The following is a 7,719-nucleotide window of genomic DNA, read 5'->3' as shown; positions in this document are numbered from 1 at the left end:
AGGGCGGGGAGGCGGGGAGGGCGGGGGGGGCCCGCGCCGCGGGAGGAGCTCGCGGCCCGGCCGGCAGGGGGCTCCCGCTCTCTGCGGTGCCCCCGGGGGTGGCTAGCGGGCTGGTAACGCGCAGCGGCCAGGCGGCTGGAGAGCCCGGGGACAGCCTGTCAAGGCCCACACACATTCGGTTTATCAAGGAAGGAAAAGCTGTGCCATTTTCAATTCTCAGTTTAGGGCGGTGCCTGGTAAGGCTTTGGTTTATATCTTGTCTTGTCCAATGACTTTTGAAGTAATTTCTAGTTATGGTGAGGAGAAAGAACAAAGATAAAAATGTGCCAGTTACTGATAACAAATGAGTCTCCTCTTATTATATTTACAGATCAGCCAAACAGGCAAAATGTTTGTATTTGCAAAAACTGCTGCAAACACTGTGGCTTTTATAAATGTAAGTTCATTCGGTAAGCTATTATGGGCCAGCTGTTGAACGCAGATTTCACACAGTTGCTGGTCAGTCTCGAACAATCATCCTTAATATTCCACATTATTATTGCTACGCTCTGTGTAATCCTGTAGCCCCTAGGTTTTACTATTTTAATTAGACCTTATTGCATTCTGCCTTAATGAGGAGCCATAACAGTTCGATTTTTGTAATCTATAGGCATTCTTTTCATCACAGATCCTAGCCCACATCATACTAAAAACATTAAAATATAGCCACACCCCACATTAACTATAATTCTGCTTTAATAAATGCCAAAATCATGTTTATAAATTTGATTTGAGATTGCTTGGCTGTACCCAAAACTAAAATAAGTTATTTGCAGAATGTAACAGTAACTAATAACAAGTGGCCAAGAAATAAAGTGACAATGTAAGGACGCAGGTCTGAAACTGACTCCTTGAGACAAAAGAAGGGCACACGTTGCCCAAGGCAGAAGGGACCACCCTTGTAACACCCAATCAGGAAAGGTCAGCTAACACCTTAACATTTAAGGGCAGGCCTAGAAGGCTAGTCACGCCCTACGTGAGGGTCCTGGGCCCACTCTGTGATTGGTCAATACTCTAAATGTTGTGATTGGGTCCCGCCAAAAGTAACAAATACTCTAGACAATGTGAATGGTTAAACCTGCTGTCAATAATATCGTATAATAATAATTGGATCACTGTACCTGTGTCACCATTTCCTGTAACTCCCCCTTCTCAAACTCATAAAAGCCCTACCCCACCTTTGTTCAGGGCTCTCAGCATGGGTCCACTACGCCGGTAAAGTCTGTGAGCGCGAGGTTAGGCCCCGGCGAGCCTAAGCCCATAATAAAGCCCTTTGCTTTTGCATGCCTGACTCGGTCTCCCTGGCGGTCTCTGGTTTTGGGGGGCGATATTAAAATCTGGGCATAACAATAGATGGAATAATAGCATAATAGATATATATCACTTTGAATTAGCAACTTGTACTCTCAGATTAACAAACTTTCCTAGCAAATAATAAGAATTAAAAAGTAGAAAATACAAAAATAAAATTGAGATGAGAATAGAACTGTCACTATCCAGATAATAGCATTTCCAGAAGAAGGGACAAATTTAAAAAGAAATGTTAAAAGGGATAATAGAAAAGTTTCTCCTGACTTAAAAAATAAAAGAATGATCTTAGAAAGAACCCATATATTAAAAAATGGGCATTGAGGGAAAAACAAATCTGAAATTTCAAATGACAACAAGAAAAAGTTCTGAAAAAAGAGGAAAAAACATATCATCTATCAAGGAACAAGAGTCAGACTGACATTAAGAGCCATACTGGATGCATGAAATCAGTGGGTTATTAAAGTGTGGGCTGAAAAGAACTTTGAATTATTATTCAGGACATAATTTAAAAGTTGTTCTTAAGTATATAAGTTCAAGGAAGTTTTGACATAAAGATTCATATTGGAAATATATTTCATCAAAGTAGCCAAATGATAAGGAAATAGAAGAAGCTGTTAAATAACATCGAAGGTAATAGTAACCAAAAGTTCACTCTCACCACGGTTACTAAACATGGTATTGGAAGTCCTAGTCTCAGCAATCAGACCACACAAAGAAACAAAAGGCATCCAAATTGGCAAAGAGGGAGTCAAACTTTCACTCTTCACACATGACATGATACCCTTTATGGAAAACCCAAGACTCTACCAAAAGCTTCTGGAACTGATACATCAATTCAGCAAAGACGCAGGATATAAAATCAGTGGACAGATATTGTTGCATTTCTGCACACCAATAATAAAGTAGCAGAAAGTTAAATCAAAGAATCAATCCCATTTGCAATTTAACCAAAAACCATAAAATACCTAGGAATAAACCTAACCAGAGAGGTGACAAATCTATACACTGAAAACTACAGAAATTATGAAAGAAATTGAAGAAGACACAAAAAAGTGGAAAAATATTTCATGCTCATGGATTGGAAGAACAAATGTTGTTAAAATGTTTAAACTACCCAAAACAATCTACACATTTTAATGCAATCCCTATCAAAATAATACTAGCATTCTTCACAGAACTAGAACAAACAATCCTAAAATGTGTATGGAACTAAAAAAGATCCCAAATAGTCAAAGCAATCCTGAAAAAGGAAACAAAAACCGGTGGCATCACAATCCCAGACTTCAAGCTGTATTGCAAAGCTGTCATCATCAAGAGAGTCTGGTACTGGCACAAAAACAGACACATAGATCAATGGAAGAGAATAGAGAACCCAGAAAAGGAACAAGTGTATGGCCAACTAATCTTAGACAAAGCAGGAAAGAATATCCAATGGAAAAAAAGACGGTCTCTTCAGGAATGTTGTTGACAAAACTGGACAGTGACATGCAGAAGAATAAGCCTGGACCACTTTCTTATACCATACACAAGAAGTAAATTCAAAATGTATGAAAGACCTAAATGTCAGACAAAAAGCCATCAAAATCCTAGAGGAGAAAACAGACAACAACCTCTTTGACATTGGCCACAGCAACTTCTTACTTAACATGTCCCTTGACAGAGGCAAGGAAAACAAATGCAAAGATCAACTATTGCAGCCTCATCAAGATAAAAAGCTCCCGCACAGTGAAGGAAACAATCAAGAAAACTAACAGGCAACTGACAGAATGTGAGAAGATATTTGCAAACTACCTATCAGATAAAGGGTTAGTTTCCAAAATCTATAATGACGAAATGGGCTAAATACACAATAGACACTTTTCCAAAGAAGACATCCAGATGGCTAACAGACACATGAAAAGATGCCCAACATCACTCATCATTAGAGAGATACAAATCAAAACCACAATGAGATACCACCTCACACCTGTCAGAATTAACAACTAACAACATTAACAACTCAGGCAACAATGGATGTTGGTGAGGATGTGGAGAAAGAGGAACCCTCTTGCACTGCTGGTGGGAATGCAAACTGGTGCAGCTACTTGAAAATGGTATGGAGGTTCCTCAAAAAATTAAAAATAGATCTACACTATTTATCCAAAGGATACAGGTGTGCTGTTTCGAAGGAGCACATGCACCCCAATGTTTGTAGCAGTTCTATAGACAGTAGCCAAAGTATAGAAAGATCTCAAATGTCCATCAACTGATGAATGGATAAGGAAGATGTGGTTTATATATACAATGTACTACTACTCAGCAATAATCAAAAAGAATGAAATCTTGCCATTTGCAACAATGTGGATGGAATTAGAGTGTATTATGCTAAGCGAAATAAGTCAATCAGATGAAATCAGATAAATATATTATTTCATTCATGTGTGGACTTTAAGATACAAAACAGATGAACATAGGGAAGGGAAGCAAAAATAATATAAAAACAGAAAGGGGGACAAACCATAAGAGACTCTTAAATACAGAGAACTGAGGGTTGCTGGCGGGGTGTTGGGTGGGTGGGAAGGGCTAAAGGGGTGAGGTGCATGAGCACTGGGTGTTGTTACATGTAAGTGATGAATCATTAAATTCTATTCCTGAAATTATTATTCCATTCTATGTTAAATAGCTTGGATTCTAATTTAAAAAAAAAAAAGGAAGAAGTGATAGCCAGACAGTAAATTACTTGTAAAGAAAATGTAAATTTTGTATATGTATATAAATTTTTATATAAGCAATTTTCAAAAAGGGGCCTGGGGAAGGTCTCCCAATGCAGCTGCCTCCTGCTCATACTAACTGGGTGTGAGAAACTGACAGGCTAGTTTCCCAGCAAAGCAAACTCTGAGAGGGAGATGTGTGAGCAGCAGCTTTACTGGGAACTATTCTCAGTATTGACACATGTTGGGGAAGTCATGCAGGACTGATTAGAAAAAGAACTGTGATACAGTTGAAGCAAAGGCTTTATCTGGTCCCACAGGGAGATGTGGGATGGCACTGCATTGCTGTCCTGAGTTGAAGCAAGGAGGCTGGACCTTTGTAATCCACAATTAACAGTCATTGGATGTGAGCTATCCCAGAGCTCACAGAAATGTGAATGAGGAGATTCAGTTCAGGCAAGGAAAAGTCCAGGAGAGCAGGTGCTTCAGTCCAAGTACAGGGGTCATAAGGCAACATAGTATCCATCACATTGGTGATTCAGGAGGTGGCACCATCAGAAATTGCTGTGCCACCTGGAGTAGATGAGGACTACAAAGTGCCTGTCTTGTGATGACTTGAGAGGAGCTGGAGCTAAGCCCTGAGAAAAGAATGAAAGTCACTCGACAGCCATTCCTCGGACTTCTGCACTGGAGGCACCTGCCTGGAAGGACCAACCATGGCTCCTAAGCCACCTCCAGACCCACCATCAAGTCTCAATCAACCTGCAGTGACTAATGATGAAACAACTTTTAGCAACTGAAAGAAGACTGACCCTATAGAGGAGACCCAAAGGAGAAGACAGAGATGCAGGAGGAAGACCAGAAAAATTTGGCATCACAGAAGTCAGCAGGAGAAATGGCTCAGAGAGAGTGCTCATGCACACCCCTGAGTCATATTTCCATACAGAAATCTGGAATGAAATAATCAGAAAACACGCATCCTGTGCCCTCTGTGTGTCTGCCCTGCAGCACCAGGATGGATTTTCATTATGCAGTGAACAGCGAGACCAGCACATCCCAAATAAACAGTTTCTGTCAGTTAATCAAGTGTCCATCACAACATTTATATGTAGTCATATTGGTTTTGGGAAGCATGTCTAAATTATAATTCCCTGGCTCCGATCACGAGCATTAAGAAGCAATCAGAATACAGCCCACCTCTGTCAGCCAGAGCATGTTTCATTAACAGAAAGACAACGATTCACCTTGTTAATCCCACAGGGAGAGTTTAGATCCTGGTAAGCACCACTCATGTAGTATACCATGAACTTGATTATGAGGAAGGAACCAAACACAACATTAATGCCATAAAGTCCTCACCAATAGTCTTCCTCCCCTCCCCCCAAAATGTATTAAAGTCTTAAAATATACAAATATAAACATATGTTAAATCATTTAAAAAGTAAATAAACAGAAGAAAAAAAATGACCAAATGAAACAGTAACAAAGTATACTTCTAATAACCCAGAATCAAAATTTTAGACAATATTAATATTATGAGAGGCATGAAGAAGGGAGATGCCAAAATAATAACAATTTTTCAATTTTATTCTAAACATATATTTATACAACTAAATATCCTAAAAATATATCAACAAAAATTATAAGAATATAGGGGAAAATTGGCAAAAGCATAAGCAGAGTTGGAAATTTAAACACAATTCATAATTATTGATAGGTCAAAATTCAAACAAACTTTTAAAAATTATAATGGAATTAAATGACTAAAATAAGTTTGATCCATTAAATGTTCTTACAGTTCTAAATCAACAATAGAAAACACATATTAGTCTCAACCACTCATGAAACATTAACAAATTTATCATGTCCTAGGTCTTAAAATATTTCAACTAGTTTATGTTTATTTCTAATTATATTAGGAATCATTGATTTAGTTGGATTGTAATATATCATCTTCCTATTGACTGACTTTTCTTGCCTTGACCTTTTATACGTTTTTCTCCCCTTTTTTTTTTTTTGCCATTCTTTGGATTTATCATTCTTTATTATTCCATTTTCTTTCTTTATTGGCATGACAACTATGTAGTTTTTTAATTTTTCTTTTGCTAGTTACCTTAGAATTACAAAATGTGCCCAGGATAACTTCTCTATGTTATATGTACACTGATTAGCAGCATTAACTGTATTTGCGAAGTCCCTTCACAGGAATACCTAGATTACCGGTTAACTGAATAGAGGACAGGAATTTTGGAGGGATATCTTTAGAATTCTTCCTACAATAAGTGACTAATTACTGTCTCCAATTCTTTGGACTCCGAGTGACAAGATCAAAATATGACTGTCCATGTGTTATTCTTTGATGATGTGGCGGCATGATTTTTAGCAGGTCTTTGAGAGGGTATAAATTATAGCTTCCTTGATCCTGCCAACACTGTATATTCAGTTTGAACTTCTATTGCGAGGTGCTTATTGACTTTCGTTGAAACATAATGGTTCACAAATGTCACCAAGTGCTTCTGCAAGTCAAAATATCTAAGTGGAATAGGATTGTGTCTTACCTGAAAAACCATAAAGTTAGATGGGAAACGAGAGTGCCATTGTAATGACAAATGAGACTCACCTCTCATCTTTCATCAGCTCATGATCCTGGAACCTTACCTCTTATGAGGCATTCCTCTTTGACCTCAGTGCTGCTACGTAACTTCTGGGTGACTCCACCACCCTCGCTGCCAGTCAGTTAAGGATGGCAGATATACTACACCCAGCCTCTTGGCATATACTCTTAGAGGAGAGTGAAGGAAGCTAATCAAGGGGGCAGAACTGAAGATGGTACTCGGAATTTACCTGGATTCAATAGTTAACACCGGGCCTGATCCTTATAGACCTCTATTACTTGTTTGTGCCCAATTGTTAGCTGATTTCTCTGGCATTATAATGGGTGGAAAATGTGACTGGTATTGAACTGGTCAAATTCCTGTACATTCAATCTTCTTATATTTCTAATAGAATTGAAAAACTCGGGGCTCCTGGGTGGTTCAGCCGGCTAAGCATCTGACTCTGAGTTTCTGTTCAGGTCATGACCTCATAGTTTGTGAGGCTGATCTCCACTTCAGGCTCTGTGCTAAGCATGGAGCCTGCTTGGGATTCTCTTTCTCCCCTCCCTCAATCCCTCCTCTCTCTCGAAATAAATAAATAAACATTAAAAAAAACTAATTTGGTGGACACTCACAAAATCTCCAGCATACCTTGACATTGGACAATACATACAAAACCTATAGCATCCCTGACACATCAAACATCCTGAAAACAAATAAGTGAATCAATTGCCTTTGTATGCATCCAGGCTAATGTAGCCTAAGAATACTTTCAAGAAACTCATGAGTGTGAAGTTAGCTACACATTAGCTCTTGCCTACGGTGTCCTGCTGTTCCTAAAATTATTGACCCTGCTTGTCACTGTCAGGTAGATTGCAATGGGCCACTCCCTATCCTATTCATCAAGGAAAACATGTATTTTCATTTGAGCCAATTCTTTCAGTTTACAGACAACTCTGCAGGAGCAACATTATCCCAATTCCACAGTACCTATTCAGAAAATACATTTTTTCACCTGTTTTGGATTTGGGGTGGCATGTCCATGTCTGTTGTTGGCAAGGCTGGACCAAGAATCTAGGCAGCTC

This window comes from Suricata suricatta, chromosome 1, assembly GCF_006229205.1.
Source record: "Suricata suricatta isolate VVHF042 chromosome 1, meerkat_22Aug2017_6uvM2_HiC, whole genome shotgun sequence".
Taxonomy (NCBI): domain Eukaryota; kingdom Metazoa; phylum Chordata; class Mammalia; order Carnivora; family Herpestidae; genus Suricata; species Suricata suricatta.
This window is presented reverse-complemented; position numbering follows the sequence as displayed.